General features: G+C 41.8%; 1 long non-coding RNA gene across 1 annotated transcript; it reads left to right on the top strand.

Moving 5' to 3' along the window:
- Positions 1-8,267: 8,267 nt before the first annotated feature.
- Positions 8,268-19,890, top strand: LOC128329941 (uncharacterized). Its single transcript, XR_008309862.1, has 3 exons — positions 8,268-8,385; positions 9,975-10,147; positions 19,392-19,890. It is a non-coding gene; the product is annotated as an uncharacterized LOC128329941 (long non-coding RNA).
- Positions 19,891-20,823: the final 933 nt, after the last annotated feature.

Genomic DNA, 20,823 nt, shown 5'->3' with positions numbered 1-20,823 from the left:
ACAAATAGCCATCACGCATTCGCAGAGGCCAGGTGAGTACTGTAGTTGGGGTAGCCACAGTGTGGGATGCCAGGTGGGGCTTATAAGTGCAGCTAGTATCACTGGTAATTACTTTTTTAAGCTACCTCTCACCGCTCCTGTCCCCAGCACTGCCCAGCTCTGCTCCCATAACTCTCTGCTCCCATAACTTTGTACACTGCTCTGGGCTCACTGGAGGAAGAGCAGAATATAAAAGTGAAAATGAACTAAAAACTTTATGGTTCAGATGCACATTTCAATAACGTATTTATGATTGTATAGCATTTTTGATTATGCATACTGCTTTAATTATTGTTATTTGGTCACTCCCTGCTGCATCTATTGTTTGGACTGCTAATGTTTGTTTTTAGTATAGAGCTTCCAGGAGAAAGGCTCTGGTACCTCTTGCATCATCAGTGCACTGGTCTCAGTGCAAGCCCAACCCAGCAGACTGAGCAATGTGGGTCAAGGTGCCATATAGGCTGCAGAACCAGCTTCTTGAGCATTGTCAATGGACTCCAAGGGCCAAGTTTGCTCTACCAAACTCTGTGAAGCCCTGATATCAAAGCTTGCTCCTCCGTCCAAATAACCTGTACAGTGCATAACACACTATGCACTGTACATATACTGTAATGTATTGACAAACACTATAGTTGCATATGCTTTTTGTTTAAATGTAGTTCATAGAAGAGATCAAACTGCGATAGGTGTACTGTGATAGGTGTAAAAATGCTATTTAAATTTGCTTCTGAGTTTGCAAGTTTAGGACTGGAGTACATGTGGGTAAAAGTCATTCTAAATATGTATGTGTTATAGACATTTATACATCTATCTTATTATGACACATATCCTGTTCTTCCTCCAAAGAGTTCAGGGTAGTGTACTTGTACTTTCTCCCCACTTTTATCCTCACAAAAATCCTGTGAGGCAGGTTTGGAGGAGAGAGAGAGAGAGTGTCTCATCTAAAGTCCCACAGTGAGTTTCATGACTGAATGGGGAATGCAAGTCCCCGAATCCTAGTCTTAATGCTCTAATCACTACACCACACTGGTTCTCAACTGTGTAGGTATTGATTGTAGAAGAAATCTGATGCAGGAGAAAAAGGAGATTGATTTTTAGCAGTGAAGCAAACTAGTGGGGAGGGGAGTGTTGGATATCTTTAGAGAGCATTAAAGGGTTTAATTGTCAAAATGTGGGTAGGCTGTGGGCACCAGGTAGGTGCTGTGGGCCCAAGCCCTGGATCTTTTAAGTATCTAGCAACACCTATGCAAGGGAGAGAGGAAGAGGGGAGTGTGGTAGGATTGTCCATGCAAAATCTGGTATCGGCAGGTACGTCGTTCAGAATTTCTTCTATTTTTTTTTAATAAAAATAAAAAAATCAATCTTTTTCTGAGTGTATTTTGGTGTACAAAGTAGTGCATTCAGCTAATTTAAGTGAGGGGGGAAGAAAGGGAATGAGTGAGAAAAATAGGTGGGAGAAGTTGGTGCAAGGTGGGTGCAAGGTGATAGAAGGCAGCGCATGACTATGTGTGGCTATGTGTGGCTCTCCACACACTATGTGTCGTACCCCTTGCATAGTGCATTTGCAAGAGAAAGAAAATCCAAGCCCCAATATTTTTAATATGAAATTTTTTTTAATGAGAAAAGTAATTCCTGTTGCACCCCTTTAATTTCTTGTTGGATCCACCCCTGCAGACACTGGCCACATTAGCATGTCATGGGAAAACGGTGTTGAAGGAGCCGTTGCTGACAAACCTGTATGTAAGAATGTGTGAAACCCCGGTCCCATCCGAAAAGCAACCTGAGGTTTCACTTGCCAAACTCCAATTTGAAAGCTTGGGTTGTAGTGAGTTTTGCTGCTCATACCTGGGGTTTCCAGCTGCCTGCTGTACATCGGAATACAGAACTGCACTGGCTGAAACCGGAGTTTAAGGAGGAAGCTCCTTCCTTTCTCTGGCTGTGATTGGCTGTTGGGGCTGTCCTTCGTGCTGGAAGGAAGTCTGAGCAGCCAATTCCCCCGCCTCTCTGCAGTCTCCCTGAGTGCAGTTTGGCTCCTGTCCATTTCATCTGAATATGGACAGATAAGTGTGTGTGTGTGGGGGGGGGGGATGGAACAGTGGATCCTTTGGCCCCTCAGTCCCATGTTATGTGCTAGTGAGGCCACTGCCTAATTCTTGCTGAATTTTCCTGATTCCCCTTGCCTGCCTGTGCCTGCTGCCGCCTCTGTCCCCTTTAATGTATGTTTTCGTGCTTTGGAATCTGACATGCCTATTTGAGACCACACCCTTTCCTCAGGGCTGGTTGAACCAACAGGCAGTCCTCTCCATGGTCCCAGGACCCAACACTCAAAAGCCTGATCCCAGTTGCAGCATGGCAGTCTTATTTAAAATCTAAATTTAAATACATTTTAATTTATTGAAAGCCACCATTAAAAATGGGACATAAATATTACATTAATAAATATTAATATATTTTATTTCTTTTGCTTTATCCTTGGCCATTTGGAGAAGCAGTGTATATAAATTTAGTATGATTTCATTTAAGCTCCATATGTATTAACATTTTGGCATGCATTTAAGCTGACACTGAATTCCTGAACACCTACATAATGTTAATATACTTTTCCTTGACACATTGGATGTTTGTGTTTTACTGATGACATTAGAGCTCCCTCTGATGGCCACCAGATCCTGTTTCAAAGCCTTGTTTTGTTCTTCAATATTTTAAAATGTTCACCTGGAGGCTTTACATACATGGCTTTTAATTCAAATGCACTCCGGATTGGAGTGTGCCAGTCCACATTTTAGTTGTATTTAACCCAATCTCTCTGTGGGCTATCATGGACCAGTACAGATATGACTGTGTTTCCCCCTGAATTGAGGCTGGACATTCTGGCTTAGCCCGAAGTACGTCTGGCTTTAAAAAATCCTGTATTTCCTGTGGCTTTTGAAGAAAACCTATCATTTTCCTTTGAAGTGTGGAGGGGCCATTGCTGACAATTTGGCTTACTTGCACTTTTGTGTTGTTGTTTTTAAATGTCTGCTGGATGGATTTCTGTAAATCCACCCAGGTGTCAACAAAGGAAAGTTTGACAGCTCAGTCATCACGCAGCAGACAGCCGGGAGCTGTAGGGGGTGGGGGGAAGATGCTAGAGGCCATGGGCCTCCTCTCCCAACACAAAACCTTTTCGCTCTCCCTCCCTCCCACCTTGCCGGGGTTGGAGGGATCTTGTCAATTATGCACACACACGCGAACGCCCCACTTGCTCTTTTGCAAAAAGCAAGAGCGGGTGTGGAGCGGGCGGAAGGCTAAGGCTGGGAGTGGTGACTCAAAGGCTCCTAGCTTTGTAGATCAGGATAGAGTTTAAAATGTGAGAAGCTGAAAATGCAGGGGCATGGAGGGGAGATGATGTGCAGGCACATACACATGCATGCACAAATATGCACCAATATTAATTGCCGCAGGCTGCTGCTGCCTGCCACTGTTGCTGCTGCTTTTGCTTTTCGAAATTGAACATTTCCCCCCTCTCTTCCACCCCCTGCACTGTTCTTTTCCAAATCAAGCAGCACACGATGCTTACTGAACCAGGCTCAGAAATAATGGTGATACCCGTAGCACTGACTGTCAAACTAAAAAAAAAAGTAATACTGAAGGCAGGCGTCTCGCGCCTCCTCCTGGGATGTGATTGTTTGGAGAGAGAAAATTGAAACCAACCGTGGGAACACACATAGGAGAAAGACTGCAGGGAGTGTGGCAGGGAGTGCGGGACAAGCCAACAATGATGTGACCTGTCCAGGGGCGGAGCCACCATTGGGTGAACGGGTTCAAAGAACCCGGGCTGCCACCAATCAGGGCCTGTGAGGGTGGCCCCAGACACACATCCCATGTCTGATGTCAGACATGGGGGCATTATTTTGGTCCCAAACGGGGCCATGGGGCCCTGTTTGGAGCCGAAATCAGCCCACACCGTGTTGGGCAGCACAGCCAGAGTGACTCTCCCTGGCTTAAAGGCAGGGAGAGCTGCGCTGGTCTCACTGCCAATGCAGCAGGGCCGATCGATCTCCCTCCCAAACAGGGCCGTGTAGCCCCGTGTAGGAGAGAAATCGGCCCACACTGCATTGGTAGCGCGGCCGGAATGGCTCTCCCTGCCTTTAAGGCAGGGAGCGTTGCTCCAGCCCACGCTGCCTAATGCAGCATGGACTATCTCCCTTCCAAATGGGGCCACACAGCCCTGTTTGAGAGGGAGACCACGCCCCACATATCTTACTTTAGACACAGGGGCGTGGATAGCTGCCCCCCTGCGTTTGATGTCAGGGATGAGGGGCGGGGTCAGGGGGCTGTGGCAGCGGCTGTACACGGGCCGCCACCAGCCTCCTTATGCTCCTGGAACTGTCAATTTTCTAACCCGAAATATACATCTTGCAAATCTGCTACAAAGCAGATTCGCTCTTCAGATACCCCAAGGCATGAAGCTTGGTGTGAAAAACTTGCTGGGAGATTTTCACACAGGGCTTTTAGTTTGTATCTCCTCCAGAATGGAGGATATGCATTCACATAGAGGCCGGATTTACCCTGAAGTCCCTGCGAGCTTTCAAGGAGCCCTTCACACACAATTTGGGTTTTTCATTGTGTGTTAGAGTGTAGCCAAATTTATACTCAGGGTTTTAAAAATATCCACTTCAGGGGCCAACTTCAAACTCATGGCAAAGTCCGTTGTGTGAAGAATGCCCTGTATATGTAACATGCACTGCTGACCTCTTTGTGTGTATTATACCAAGAATTCAAGATAGCATTTGGGATTCTGGGCATGCTCTTATAATCTGATTCGCTTTTTTTTTTTTTTAAGTACTGCCTTAGGAAAACCAATTATCCAAGGTTGCATTCCACACAATGAGTGAACCTGGAGAATGTACTGTGTTGAATCTTTGTCCTCAGTCTTCTCCAGATAGCTGTGGGGATACAGTTGATTGACCAAAATGATGGCTTGGCAAATCCACTCAAGGATATGCTGGTCTTCCTTCTGTGATATTTTTGTGTAATCCCTTAAATCCAAACTGCTACTTAGTGGTAGCCTTTTCAAAACATTCACAAGCAATCTTCTTTTGAACACTACCATTTTCATTTTAAAACATAGTGGGAAGAGGAATTAAAGGCATGGTGGTGAGTATGGCCTGGACAGATTCCTTCCTTCATGTAGGAAACCATCATCCTGACCATCCTTTGGCCCTTTGAAATATTGGGACAATTGGAACTGTTGTAGTATAGCACAAGTGCACGGGAACTGAAGCTATATTTATATGTTAGGTAGGAGCTACATGGTTGCCACCATTCCATGGCTGTTCCTACATCACACCTGGTAATGTCTGCAACTTTCACCAATTTGGTTAGAGTGGATGGTGTGGTTATGCAGTAGGCTAGTAGCACATCTCATAGTAGGGCAGGCATCACTAGTATGATGATGAACTAGTATATAACCATATAATCCAGTTTAGCCATGCTGTCTTGCTTGCATGGCTGTAAATGTTATCAGGAACAAGGTGGTAATGGTTGCAAGCAAAGGACAGTGAGAACCTCACAATTTCATCAAATGCATAAACAGGGTCTGATTTGGAATTCAAGAATATTGCATCAGGCATCTTAATAACAAACCATCTCCTGAACTAAACAAACTACTACTATATGAATAGTGTACTATAATAATAGTAGAACTACTACTATTATTATTATATTATATTAATAGTTACATGTCACAGGATTTATCAAAGAAACCATTCCTATAAGCCAACTGAAACAATCTGTTGAATTAAGTTTTAGTTACTGTTGCAAGCTAGATCTGGAATTTTGTGATAAAAGACTGCAGAGCTGTGCCTAAAAACAGAAATACAAATACAAACAACAACAAAATCATAGAGGTATTTCATCAGCCAGGCTTAACTTCTACTTATACAGATGAAAATAACTCACAGTTTATTGATAGGATCTGTTATTGGTTTGTACGATGGGTGAGTCATAGACACTCATGGGGACTCTGACCTCATGGCCTCAACTTCCTTTTTCTTGGACTGAGGTCGATCAGCGTCTCTGAGTTCACGATATAAGATAACGCCTTTCTCTTTTGCTGCTCCTTTTTTCTATAATACACTGCCTCACAACGTCTGGAGTTTTCCCTCTTTGAAATTGTTTAAACAGCGTTTGAAAACATATTTGTTCTACTGACTCTTTTGGCACCTCAACTTACAGTATCTTTCTTCTTTCCTCTGCTTTTTCTTTTCTCCTTTCCTTATGGACTTGTCTTAGATTGTAAACCTGTGGCCAGAGAATATTATTTTGAATCACAGCAGTCTTATGCTGATGGTTGGACTACAAGACATGTAAGGTCCCAAATCTAAGATTCTATGTATCTGCCAATTCCGACAGTGATGGATCACAGAGCAAGGCCTCTCCTGATCGTATTAATATGTTTGCATGTTCATACGAATAGGCAAGGAGGTGGTCCTTAAAGTGATCCCTTTATCTCTCCTCTTAGCAAATATACGGGAAGTGACATCATTAGGGAAGGCGAGAAAATAAGCCTGCACCAAGATTTCTTGTTGCAGTCCATTGTGTGGCTGACAGCTGGACAATCCCAGAAACAACAACATTGCCCAGAAAAATAAGGTCCGACTTCTGATTGAAACACAAAGGAGAGGCTGGATGCTAAGAGGCAAGATTGACTGGGTTATACCACAGTTGCAAGGTGGATGATATCTCATTGTTTTAGAAGGTCACACAAACACACATTTGCAGTTTGCAAGCATGTGTCCTGTGGCACAAACTCCAGACTTTATATGAGTAAAACTACATGAGAAAACTGCAAAGGTTTGTTCAAATCCTTACCCTACCACCAACCCAAACTTCAACTATACCCTCAGACCTAAGCCTCACAATAATCCTAACTCTGCCCCCAAGCCTGACCCAATCCCAGCCCTAACACTAACCCACACACTTACTCTAACCCTAATGCTAATCCTAACCCATGCTTTCCCAATGAGATAATTTTCTGGGAACTTAATGTATTTTTGCAGGGTTTCCCAATTTTTTGGTAGTGTGGGTGAGGTCTGAAACCTACCTGCAAAAATTGCATGTTCTATCTTTCATGCTTTGGTTTGGATGTTTGATCTCAGTGAGTAAGCAAGTGAGTGTGAGTTGGGCCCAAACAGCTATATATGTATGTGTGTGTGTGTGTGTGTGTGTATACATACACGTATGTAAGTATATATGTCTGTGTGTGTGTGGAGGGGGGGGGAAGAGAGTGAGAATGAATATAAGAACAGCCCTGTGTTCTTTGTGGGGGACAAATTGTGTACTTTGTCCCCTTCTGGTTTATCTGAAACATTTGCACTCTCGCACCATAGGGGATTTTGCTTGCCAAACCAGATACCACCCAGTTCCTGCCGGCAGCCCCCAGGGGCATCATTTTAGAAGCTGCTCTGTGACCTTTTTTATTTTAAGGAGCAGCAGTCTGGTTCCGTCTTGGTTCAAGTGGAGCCCCTCCATTTTGTACAGGCTTTGTTTGCCCCAAAATGCATCCTAGTGCCTAACAAATCTAAACCTGTCCTCCTGACACCACAGTCTCATCCATGGATTGAGACTCCTCAGCTCTGTCTGCCCTGCTGGCCCTGCGCATGGAACAGGTAGCACTTCAGAGAATGCTGCCCTGGGGGTCCTAGACTACCTAGTAGCCTGATTTGGCTTCCAGGACTTCCCTGACTACACTTTCCAACATCATTCGTGCCAACATGCACCATGACAGCTGACTCCTCCCCATCACTGCCTACCTAGACACTGTGTGATGTCCACAACCTTCATACCAGGAGGCAAGTTACTGTGGGTCACAAACACATCCCCTAACGACTCACCCACTACTAGGAAACCCCCCACCCCAGGAGGAGTATCCTCTGTGCGAGAGGATATGGGTAGGGATGTGCAAACCGGTTTGAAGGTTCGAACTTGGACCAAACAGGGCATTGCATTGGCAATGCCGGTCCGAGTTTGAACCAGATCGGTTTGAGCTGATTCAAAGGTTCTAGAGACCATTTTAGATGTTGTTCTCTATTTTGTTTGACTTATGTTGCTTGATTTCATTGGCTGAGCTCTTGCTTCCCTGATTGGCCAGATGAGTCTGGCTCTCTGGTAGGCTCTGCACTGTGCCAGTCCTTGAGAACTGGCACCCTATTGGCCAGGGTGGGGGGGTGGGAGGAAAAAGGTGGTGGCTTCCAAAGGACGGAGTTTCAAATCCTATTTAAAGCCAAGCCTCTGGCCTAGCAAAATCACTCTGTCTGCAGTTGCTGCCTGGCTTCCTTCTGGCCTGCTGTTGCTGCTAGCATGGTGAGAGTCTGTTTGGCAGACTGCTTTGTTTTTGTTCCCAAACCCTATTCCCTTCTGCCTGTTTCTCTCTGCCCCCACTCTTCTCTCCCCTGCTTTAAACCTCCCCCCCCCCCCGGTGTGCGTCTGTTCTGCTGCTTTTATCCACACACACCCCGCCACAACAAGTGAGTGAGTGAGTGAGTGTCTGTCTCTCTCTCCCCCTCCCCCACTCTCTCTCCCCTCTCCTCTGGGCCTGGGGGGCCCAGGCCCTTTGGCCTGAGGCCTCTCTCTGGACCATTTCCCTAACCCAGTCCCCCCCCCCCACTCTCCCCCACCTTCTTTACTTTTGGTGGCTTCTTTTAAATCTGTTGGCTGAGTTGAGATAGAGAGAGAGAGAGTCCTCTTCCTCAACTCAGCAACCACTGCCAGTTGTTTTTATTTTATTCTGGGTTCTTTGGTGGGGGTGGGGGTGTCCTTGTTTTCTCTGGAGCAGATGCTTTTCTTTGTTAATCCTTTTCTTGCCGTGCTTAGCACACCGCCTGCTCCAGAGTCCAACACTTCTCTGTTCTCCCCTTGGATTGGCGTTGGGTTCCCCCCCCACCCAGGAATTTTTTCAGTTGCTGTCCTTTTAACAAGTCTGTCTCTATTAGAGTAGCTTCTCTGGTCTGTGTGTGTCTCTCTCTCTCTCTCTCTCTCTCTCTCTGTGTGTGTATGTATGTGTGTGTGTATAGATCTTGATAGGGATTTATTGAGAAAACTCATTCAGCCACCAAGAATCCAATTTGTGTTTGGACTTGCTGTGTATGAATTCTCTCAATGAATCCCTACCAAGATCTCTACACACACACACACACACACACACACACACACACACACACACAAGTTACTCTGATAGCGATAGACTTGTTAAAAGGACAGTAACTGAAAAAATTCCTGGGGGGAAACCATGAACCCCACCGGCTTGGGGCTGCTTGTGGGGAGTTGTGGTACAACCCACCATGCCCCAGTCCCACTTTGGGGTGCCCTGATACCCCCAAAGGGGGGAATGGGGATGCCTTAAATCCCCATTATTCCCTATGGGAGAAATGCAAAAATGGAAAAAATTAATTCATTAAAAATCACAGAAGTGTCTGATTGCTTTGGGATTCAGTGGGTGGTTGGCACCCCTGGGTGCCTACCACCCATCCTGGTTTTGTGCCCCTAGGTGCTCTACATAGGGAGTAATGGGCCAGTTCGAGTCCCCATTATACCCTATTTAGAACCTTTTAGAACTGGTTCAAACTGGGTTCGAATTTGAACCGAACTGGCGGTGTGTGTGTGTGTGTGTGTGTGTGTGTGTGTTTTCAAGCAAAACCAGAACCACACGTATCTACCCTGGTTTGAAGCTGGTTTGAACCAAACAGGCCTCGCTGGTTTTGTGCATATTCGTAGATATGAGCACATCACCCAAGAAAGGGCACATAGGCTATGAATACCTTCTGTCCTGTCAAAAACAAACTCCTAGCCAGTCAAAAACCAAACCCTAGGAAATACTAGCCCTAACAAACTCACCTTGTCCTTTCCCCCTTGCTTCCTTGTTGGTTTATTTATTTATTTGCTTGCTTCTTTAGGAAAGAAAAAAATTGCTGCCTCCCCTGATCTGAGCCTTGTCTTCTTAAGAGCTGCTTCCAAACAGAAATGGTGTGCCTCCAGTTTTAATACAGAAGAAAAACTGAGGGACTCCAAGAGAAATGAAGGCTACTAACCCAGTCATTTTTTAAAAAAAAGTCAAACACTGTCTAAGGTTAGTAGTCTTCATTTTTATCAGAAGCTTTGCATCATATGCAGAACCACTGATGTTTCAGAAATATATGATCAATGAGTGGCATTCAAACATTTTGAATTTGATTACAGGGATCTCTTTCACATGATGAGTCAATAATTTAAAACATGGTTTAATATAAAATATGCATTGCAGCCTGCCACAGCAGAGGTACTCTTCTTTCAAGGAGAATGTATATCCTTTGCTTGAAAACAGGTGCCGGAACATGTTTTATCCAAATGCAAGCCAGTTCTAAAGCATTCATTTTACAGCAATGTGATGTGAGAGTGTAAAATAAGTAGTACAGAACTGTGCCCTGTATGCACACGTATACAGTATATACAGATCATCACATTACAACGAAACAACCAAAGGCATTATAAAGGCCTGTTTTAAATTAGTTCTTACAGAAGTTGGCCCATTCTGTCTAATGCATGTATCCTAATGAATATCTGCAGTTATATTTCTGGTTCTGATGACCACCCTGTGATTCTCCTTCTCTATAATTATCATGCAGTTAGTTTCATGTACCACCTCTATCTTAGAGACTGTTGGGTTTTGTTGTTATGTGAAATGGTTGAAAAGGGCTTCTGTGAACCCTTGATTTTAATTTAGCAAGTAATAATACTAGGCAATTTAATCTTCACAACAGGAACTGAATTTTGCCTGCACAGCATTAATAATCAGATGTGGATGCAACAAATCATCCTAGTTCTAAATATCTTTGCCTGCAAGTAAATTGTAATTATTTCAATGGAACTTACTTTTGAGTGAATGCTTAGGACTGTAGCCAAAGTCACTTGCCACACTGGAAACAAAAGCAAAATTATAGCATGAGATGAAATATTTTCAATATAGTGCCAGAGCCACATGATGAATGTGTTGTCTTTTCATTTCTTGTTTTTGGGGTGGTGGATGTGCCTAGGTTTGGCATTTTAAAATTGTTTTAAAATGTTTTAAATTGTTTTTAATGGTTTAATGGTTTAAAACTGTTTTAAAATTGGTTTTGTATTGATTGTTTTTGTTTTATTGTTATTATTATTTCTTTTTATTATTTTATCTATAATAAAAACAGAGAAACCTAAGAAAAATAAGGAAAAAAGAAAAGGAGGGGGGAAAAGAAACTAATCAAACAAAGCAATTACAATGATTCTCATTACATTCTGTATACATCTGCCTGAATTCTTTCCACCACCATCTCTCTCCCCCTCTTCTCCACTCTGAAAGAAAAATGGCTGCAAAACTAAAAACATTAACGATAAGAACAATAACAAAATTCATGCAGCTGCTATCTACACAGAGCCATCTACATTAAATTTCTCTACAAAGAGAAACCAAATCTTGCACTAGGAACCAAACCCTGTGATATATTATATCGAATAAATGGCTCCTATATCTGAGAGAGAAAAAATCTTCAGATTTGTTCTTAATATATGCAGTAGTTTTAGCCATTGAATCATAATCCCAAAGTTTGAGATGCCAGTCATCTAAAGATGGGGTCAGATTTGTTTTCCAACAGGAAGCGTAGAGAATTCTTGCTGCCGTTATCATATATAAAGAAAGTTCAGTGTATCTTGCGGGAATGTACCGTTTAGTAAAGTTTAACATGAAAATTTCTGGAAGAAAAGGAAAATCTATATGCAAAATTTGCTGCATCTTCAAATGTATTGTGTTCCAGAATTTTTGAGCTCTTTTACATGTCCACCATATATGATAAAAAGTACCTTTCTGTTCTGTACATTTCCAACAATTCCCAGCGTATTTTTTTCCATCTCTGAGATCATTACTGGGGTAATTTACCAGCGCAGGTACATTTTATACCAATTTCCCCTTAAAATACTATTCACTGTAAATCTTTTATTCACCTTCCATTGAAATTCCCACTGTTGTATCTCTATTCTATTAAAATTCTGCATCCATTTTATCATACAGTCTTTCACCTGTTCTGATTCTGAATTGTATTTCAATAATAATTTATACATAAGACCTAGCAAATGCTCTGAGTTCTTTGTTATTAGGATTTCAAATTCTGTCGAGTCTCTCAATTTTCCACCTTGCTTCCATACTTCTTCCTGGATTATGCTGTTAATCTGTGAGTACAATAGCCAAGAAGTTTCATTCCACTCTTTACGTAAACATTGAATGGATTTCATTTTTGATCTTCCTACCATAAGACTTTGCAAATTATAGGCTCTCCATTGATCAAATTGTTTTGCATGTTCTCTTCCATGGAAATACATATTCAAAATTGAAGCTATAGGCGACAATGCTGGATTTATCCTTTGTTTGTACTTGTCCCACACCTTTAATAAACTGTACCTAATGGAGTGATTTTTAATTTCTGCGTCCGCTTTCTTTACCTCTGTCCACAAATATCTATGTAAGCCATTATCATGTCTGATCCTTCCATATTTGTAACCCATCCGTATGGAGCTTTAATCCACTCTGCAATTGATGTTAAACAACTGGCATGATAGTATAATTTCAAGTTTGGAGCGGCTAATCCTCCATGTTCTTTTGCGTCTTGCATGATCTTAAATTTCACTCTAGGCTTTTTATTCGCCCAAATAAAAGAGTTCACCTGTCGTTGCCATTCATTTAATGTCTTCTCTTTGATTCTTATTGGTAACATTTGAAATAAAAAGTTAATTCTAGGCAAGACATTCATTTTAATCACTGCAATTCTCCCCAACCATGAAAGATTTAATTTTTTCCATCTGTTCAGATCAATCAATATATTATTCCATACCAGTAACTAATTATTTTTGAATAAGTCTTTATTTGCTGCCATTACATTAATCCCCAAATATATTACTGGTTTAACACTGGCCTGGAATCATGTTCTTTCTTACAATTCTTTCAGTTCCTCATCTTTAATATTCCATGTTACCTTTGGTGTCTTGCTATTATTCATTTTGTATCCAGAAATCTTCCCATATTGCTGGATTTTCTTCATTATACAGTCCAGCGAAGTCCTTGGTTGGGTAATTGTTAATACTACATCATCTGCATATAATTTTATCTTATGTTCTTGCCAAGCCACCTTAATTCCTGGTATACTTTCTTCCTGCCATATCTCCTACGCCAATGGTCCCAGAGCCAAAATAAACAAAAAAAAGTGAAAGTGGGCATCCCTGTCTTGTACCTTTTGTAACACAGCATGTCTTTAATATTGTCCCATTCACTATTACTTTCGCTTTCTGCTCCTGATAGATAACTTTGAATCCAAGAAATAAAATTTGGCCCACATTTCATCTTTTCCAACATCGTAACCATGAATTGCCATTCCAAATTATCAAAGGCCTTCACAGCATTGAGAAAGACCATTGCTGCTTCCTTTCCATCTGAAATAATATTCTCAATGGCATTCAGAATATATCTTACATTATATTTCATGTGTCTCTTTGGAACAAATCCAGTCTGATCAAAAAGTATTATGTCTGCTAAAAATTTCTTCAGTCTTGTCACCAAAATGGCCATAAAAAGTTTATAATCCACATTCAGTAAGGAGATAGGTCTGTAAGATTCAGGACATGTTGGGTCCTGCCCTCTTTGAAAATCAATGTGATATAAGCTTCTTGCCACGTGGCAAGTATGCTGACAATGTTGTATTTTGTTCATTATCTGGGTTAATGGTTTAACCAGTATATCTTGAAAGGACCTGTAATACAAAGTTGAAAACCCATCCAGACAGGGGTGTAGCTAGGAGAGAGGGGGCCCGTGTTCATCCCTCTCTCGGGCGGCCCCCCAGAGTGAGGGAGACAATGAAGAAAATAGGGAGGGATGGAGCTGGAGGGCCCTCAGGAGCTGGGGGCCCGTGTTCTTTGAACCCTTTCGTTCAATTATAGCTACGCCCCTGCATCCAGACCGGGCAACTTATTCAAATTTAGTCCCTATATCGCCTCTCTAGTTTCTTCCTCTGTGATTGGTTTATTTAACATCTCTCTTTGTTGCTCTGTAAACTCTTTAATTTGTGAATTATCTAAATATTGCTTAATCTTGTTCTTATTTAGAGATTTAGTTTTATATAATCAAGAGTATTGTTCTGTCATCTCATCCATTGTTGAAACGAATTCCTTGCCTTTCCATACTGAAGTCATATCATAGCAAGCAAGATTCGGTTTAGAGTGATTGAGGCATGAGATGCTGGGTTGTGCACTTCAGATTAACTGGTTTTATTTGAACGAAATTAGCCATGTATAAGGTATTTGAAGGTATTAATGTTTTATGTATTTTATGTATTTACTGCTGTTGTTGTTTCTTTTTCTTTTTGTATTTATGCTGGCCTTGGGCCTAAATAAACAAATACATACATATATGCATATTGAAGTAATAGTCCTCTTCTCTTGCTTTTTCCCCAGTTGATATGCCAATAATTTGTCTGGTTTATTCCCCTTCTCAAAATATTTCTGTTTGGTAAAGTTCATTTTTTTATAATTCTCTTTGGCATCCGTTAAATCTACTTGTTCACACAGTTCTTTCATATTCTGTAAAATTTCTTATTTAGGGTTTTGTTTATGTCTCAGTTCAAGCTGTTGTGATTCATTTTTTAGTCTTTCTTTCTGCTTTCGCAAAGCTTTATTTCTGTTTGAAGACAATGAAATCTAAAGTCCTCTCTCAAAAGCTTTGCTCGTAACCCAAACTGAAAATAACGAGTCATCTTCCATCATGTTAATTTGAAAAAAGTTTTCTAATTCAAGTTGACATTTCTGTTTAATTTCTCCTTGTAATAGTAAACTGTTATTTAGTCTCCATCTTCTTGGTAAGGGATTTCCTTTTTTCAGCTTCACAATTATCTTCACAATAATTATCATATGATCCTGCATATGTCAATGGTGTCACTTTCACATATGTAGGTCTGAGCAGAGTTGACTTAGAAATCCAACACACGTCGATTCTTGAGTATGTCTTATGAGGAGCCAGAAAGAAGGTATAACCATTTTCTAATGGATATTTATATCTCCATGCATTGACCAACAATAATAATGACATATACTGCTCTACATTTTTATGTACTTTTCCAGTATTCCTCTTATATTTCCTCAATTTGTCTCGGGTTGTACACATGACTGCATCCATATCTCCAAAAATCAGAATGTCTCCTACAATCTTCAGTAGGGATTGGAAAAATCTCTCAAAAAACTTTGTCTTATTATCATTTGGGGCATAGATTGAGGCTATTGTCATTTTATTGGTTGGAGTTTGAAATCTAAGAATAAGAAATCTACCTTCCTTGTCTTGAATCTGTTTTTCTAAAGTCCACATCAGATTTTTAATATATATCACAACCCCATTTTTCTTTTCTTCCGCTGATGCAGCAAACATTTGGCCAAGTCAATGACATTCCAACAAGTTTACATTATCTTTTTTCTTATGAGTCTCTTGAAGACAAATGATATATGCACTTTTTTTTTTAATTTAAAAAAAGTATTTTTCCTTTTGAATGGACTGTTTAGCCCATTTATGTTTGTTGAGAATACTTTCAGCTGCTCCATCTTCCCATTTAATTATTAATAAACCACTGATTGTTTTTAAATGACTGATTCGTGGGTTTTGCTTTATTGCTGTGCACTGCCCAGACCCTTTTGGATAAGGCAGTATAAAAATGCAATAAACAAACAAACAAAAAATACATATTACAGTAATTTAATTTTAATTTTTTTTTTTAGTTCTTCACATAGGGGTGCAGCTAGGTAATTTCAGACTCTGGACTTAATGGCCTTTTGGCGAGGGCGCCTTTGTTATGAGGGGCCCTTATCTATAAAAGTTATCAAAGCAGTTTGCATAGAAAAGTAAGTAATAGATAAATAAGAAACTGATAGATAATAGATGAGAGTGAAGAGGGGGTTGTCTGGTCAGCTAAACTCAAGTTTGTGACTTACGGTGAATCTTCCATCACATTCAGTGATCATCCTGCCCTGGAAGCCTGCCTTAATCTGTATTTTGCAGGTTGCAGCCACAGATATAAGAAAGAACTGCAGCAGCCTTTTGGGAGCCCAGCCCTTTGAGGCACCAAGATGGAGCCTAAGTTGTTCAGACTACAGTGAGAACCTAGTATAGCGAGAACCTGGCATAGCCTCTGACCTGTGGCTCAAATAGATTATTAGGCAAGGTGGGAGGGGGGCAAAAGAAGAAGTTGACTCTGTGATTCAGGGTAATGACTTTTTTGGTTGCTCTCCATGCTCCTCCAGAGAAATGTTGCTAGCACTGCTTTGCTGCGGGCTCCCAGGAACTTCTCTGCTTATGCTTGAGACCACAAGCTTGTGGATTCTCACTCTTGACATGCCCAGGAGCCTCACAGGTTTGTGAGCCATCCGTTTGTTGGCACATGGGGATCAGTCATTTAGTAGGCAGTGGGGCAGTTACCCCTAGATTTAGCAGTTGCCAAAGCCAAATTGAAAGGGAACTAGTCTTGTGCCTTCCCTATGCTGGGATAATGAAGTAGACTCTAGATTTAACTCACAAAAGTTAAATTCAAGGTCTCCATTCAAGGTCTCTCTTTCTGTCTTCATGGAGATTGACCCCTTTTTGGTTTGACTCCCCTCCATAGATGTCTCAAATGAGCTAAAAACCAATCTGTTCCGTGTATCCATGGTTGGGTAATTGACACCCGACCTTGGTATATGTGTGGGGCGGAAGCAAACAACTTTGAATTTTTGCATATCCGTAAGTCATGACCTCTGAAGTAATTTCTGCCCGCCATTTTGTGTAAGGAAGCCATTTTCTGGCTCATTTCTAACTGGGCAAAGAGGCACCTTTTACCATGGTGATTCTCTTTATTTAGCAGGGGGAGAGTAACTGGCCCTATCCACCCCCAGCACAGTACCTCCAATGACTGTTGCTGGTGTCTATCTTGTGTTTCTTTTTAGAATGTGAGCCCTTTGGGGACAGGGATCCATCTTATTTATTTATTATTTCTCTGTGTAAACTGCCCTGAGCCATTTTTGAAAGGGCAGTATAGAAATCAAATCAAATCAAATCAAATCAAATCAAATAAATAAATAAATAATAATATCTATAAAAATAATAAATTTTATTATTAAAATCACTTTTTTTTTGCGGAAAACCCCCACAAATTTCAGCATTTTGGGGGCATTGCTGGACAGCTAGGGACAGACTGAGCATGGTAGGGCACTTTCCCTGGCAATTTTAGGGCTATTTAACCCATTTTGGCAGTTTTTAAAAACCTCTGGGAACCTAACCCCTGTGATCACATAGATGCAATTACTCAGTATTCACAGTTTCCTTATCCATGCTAATTGCAGAGAACAGAATCCCCACAAACACTGGGATTCTCCTGCATAGAGAATCTCTCTAACAGGGATTCCCGGGGACTTTTATTTGGGGATTCTGGGAGTTGTAGTCAACAATATCTGGGAATCCCTGTTAGAGGGAACACTGTTATCCTGTACCTATTGCTCATATTTTCTCATAGGATCCCACCTATCCTGCAGTGTAGTGGCAAGAGTGGTATACATTCCTCTGCTAAGCATAAACACAGTTCTTCTAATGGAATAGTCCTCCTTTAGTTGATTGTTTAGGGCAGAATGATTTCATAATTAATGTAGCTCCATTCAGATGTTATTTAATGGAGGCTGTACTCATGTACAGCCTCCATAAAATAACATCTGAATGGGGCTATATTAACACTCATGTGATCACCTTAAGTGGCACAGCGGAGAAATGCTTGACTAACAAGCAGAAGGTTGCCGGTTTGAATCCCCACTGGTACTATATCGGGCAGCAGCAATATAGGAAGATGTTAAAAGGCATCTCATACTGCACGGGAAATGGCAAAAGTAAACCCCTCTTGTATTCTACTAAAGAAAACCACAGGGCTCTCTGGGCACCAGGAGTCAAAATCGACTTGATGGCACCCTTTACCTTTTACAGCTTTATGTACTCATACTTAATACTCATGTACTCACATACAGCCTCCGAAAAAAGTTTTTCACCCTACATGTCACCATGTCACTCATTTATCCCCCCTATATTGTCACTCATGCTGTTGGAGGTTTAGTTGTGTAAGTTCTGATTATTAGAGCATATTGGCAATAGCTAGATACGTAGAGTTTTTAGCTTGACTAAACTTTAGCACAGGCCTGATGTAGCAGCTATAAGATGGTAGGTCATGATTTGCTGCTTCTGCATGGAAATGTCTTGCTGTTATTGTGCTATGTGGTAAACAGGTAGTGGTCAAGTTTCAACACGGAGGCAGAAAAACAGATAACCACAGATAGCCTGCTCATTGATGTAGTATGCATAGCAAAATTGGAGAGAAAAATAAAATATGTAAGCAGGGGAAATCCAGTCAGAAAACAGTAAACAACTATCATCACTGAAGGTTTAAAAACCAGTTGACCTAGCACAGAACATCTGCGCCCCAAGTTTTCCTTTGGCAGCCGCTTCTCCTCAGCCAGCCCGCCGATGGCTGCTTCTCCTTGGCTAGCCCACTGGTGGCCGCTTCTCCTCAGCCAGCCAGCTGCCACTTCTCCTCGGCCCAGCAGCAGCTGCTTCTCCTTCACCCACCAGCCAGCCTGGCAGTGGCTGCTTCTCCTCCACAGCCAGCTGGGCCACCTTTCCCCGTCGCTAATTGGCAGCTCGCTTGTGAACTCTCACGAGAGCTGCCATGCATGGGATTAGCGACGGGTACGTTTACGATAATTAGATAGATAGATAGTTTTAAATTGTACAAGATCCTCAGATTTCACTGGAAGTCTGGGCACCTGATTATCCCTGATTTGCTGCCTACTGTGACTGTGGTGAGTTCTGAAATAAAGCCTTGCAAATAAGTAAGATACTTTACTATTTGATCTAATGTTAATCAAATTAAATACTCTTACAACACGTTCTGTGTTCGTCTGAAGAGGCGAACACTGTAAGCATGATGGCAAGTAGAGTCATATATAACATCTAAATGGGGCTTTTGTCAACATGCTGACTCAAATAATAATTTCAAATGGAAAAGATAATAATATCAAATGGAAGAGGTAGTTGTTACTGCAAGGAGCAAACTCGCAAGAGGGGAATTAATGGCTTCATTATGATGAGTCATGGTCACCTCTGTGTTTATACACCCTGATTTTGCTGGTATGAGGAAATATAACTTGCTGGAAGGTACAAAAGTCTAAAGAAGACACAGCTTAAGGTTAGTTTGCAGAGGCACATTATGCTGCTAGCACAATTGAAAGCAGAATATCTGTTTAAATTATTTTATCTTCCACAGATGTTTGGGGGCAATATAAAGCTGATGGCCCCATCCATTAGCTTGGCTGGGACCCACTGCCAGAACTCTCCCAGACCCTCCCAGAACTGTTTCCTGCAGTGACCAATGGCCATTTCATCTGCTCATTATGTAACAGTATGAAAGAGTCAGTACCTGAATTTGCTTATTTTTCCTTCCTTTCCATATCATGTTTCTTAGACTATAAGGCATTATTTTAAGTGGCAAACCACCTTGGATGAAAGGCTGCAATTCTCTGTACATTTACTCTAGAGTAGGTCCCAAATGAACTCTGTGAGACTTACTTCTGCGTAAGCATGCATAGGATTATGTTGCACACAATGTTGTTGATATCATATTTGGCCCTAAAACACTGCACAGATAAGCTCCACTGAAAAAAGCACCTATTTCAAAATGCATGTATGTCTAGAACAACTGGGATATAATTGCTGAAATGTTTAGAAATGTGTTTCTCTTGCCTAATAAAATCTTTATTTCACTATTTCACATGTACTATAGAGGTGATCTCAAGAAACAGCACAATTAATCTCTCTATATAATTCTCTAAGGCATACCTGTTGCTTATCCCATGCGTAGCAACCCTCATGAGAATTTGCGAGCATAAGCACCCGATTGGGCAGTGGGGATTCCATATGCAGATAGGGAGGAGGGGCCTGTGATGGTTAAGGTCAGTTGGAATGCAATTGTTACTGGTCAGAGTGTTCTTGATTGTAGAAGAGAGGAATCTATATCTTTATCTATATAAAAGGATAGTGGGCAGGGGTCTGTGAAGAGAGGGGAGCCATCAGGAGAAGGAGGCTGCCACTGTGTGAATTAGATCAGGAACCAAAATGAACAAGATCTGTTAACTCAGGAAGGGAGAAAGAGAGATAAAGAATGGAGGGGAAGAGCGAGTGGAGGAGAGAGAAAGAGAGAAAAAGAAAGGAGAGGAAGAGATTAAGAAGGAAGGATGAGGGACGGGCCTGGGCCTGTCACCAGCCTGAGGGGAATGAGCAGCTATGGCAGTGGCAGCAGCAAGGAAGGGCCCAGTTAACTGCTGCTGTTCCTGTGGGGAGGAGCAGGAGCGGGGCTTGGGTGAGGGTAGGGAGGTCTCTATGGATAGGGGGCTGCAGCTTGGCCAATAGGCGCCAACAGTGCTGCAGTCACAACCAAGAGGGATGAGGGGATGGAGTAAAGGGATGGAGGAATGACCAAGAGAGGTGGGGGGATGGAAGCAACTGGATGGAGGAGGAGGAGGAACAGGCCTGTGGCTCAAGTAAGGGTGGAGAGATTTCTGAGGTGAGGGGGGCTGTGGCAGGGGGTGAGTGGAGCAATCAAGTACTAGCGCGCAGATGTTCTGTGCGGGTTAAGCTAGTTGTGCTTAAAGTATCTTGTAAAACCAGGTGCTAGTTTCTTCGTTGGAATGAATTTTTAA

The sequence above is a fragment of the Hemicordylus capensis genome, chromosome 6 (genome assembly GCF_027244095.1).
Source record: "Hemicordylus capensis ecotype Gifberg chromosome 6, rHemCap1.1.pri, whole genome shotgun sequence".
In the NCBI taxonomy this organism is placed as follows: domain Eukaryota; kingdom Metazoa; phylum Chordata; class Lepidosauria; order Squamata; family Cordylidae; genus Hemicordylus; species Hemicordylus capensis.
The sequence above is the reverse complement of the archived record's forward strand: the minus strand, read 5'-3'. Positions and strand labels throughout refer to the sequence as shown.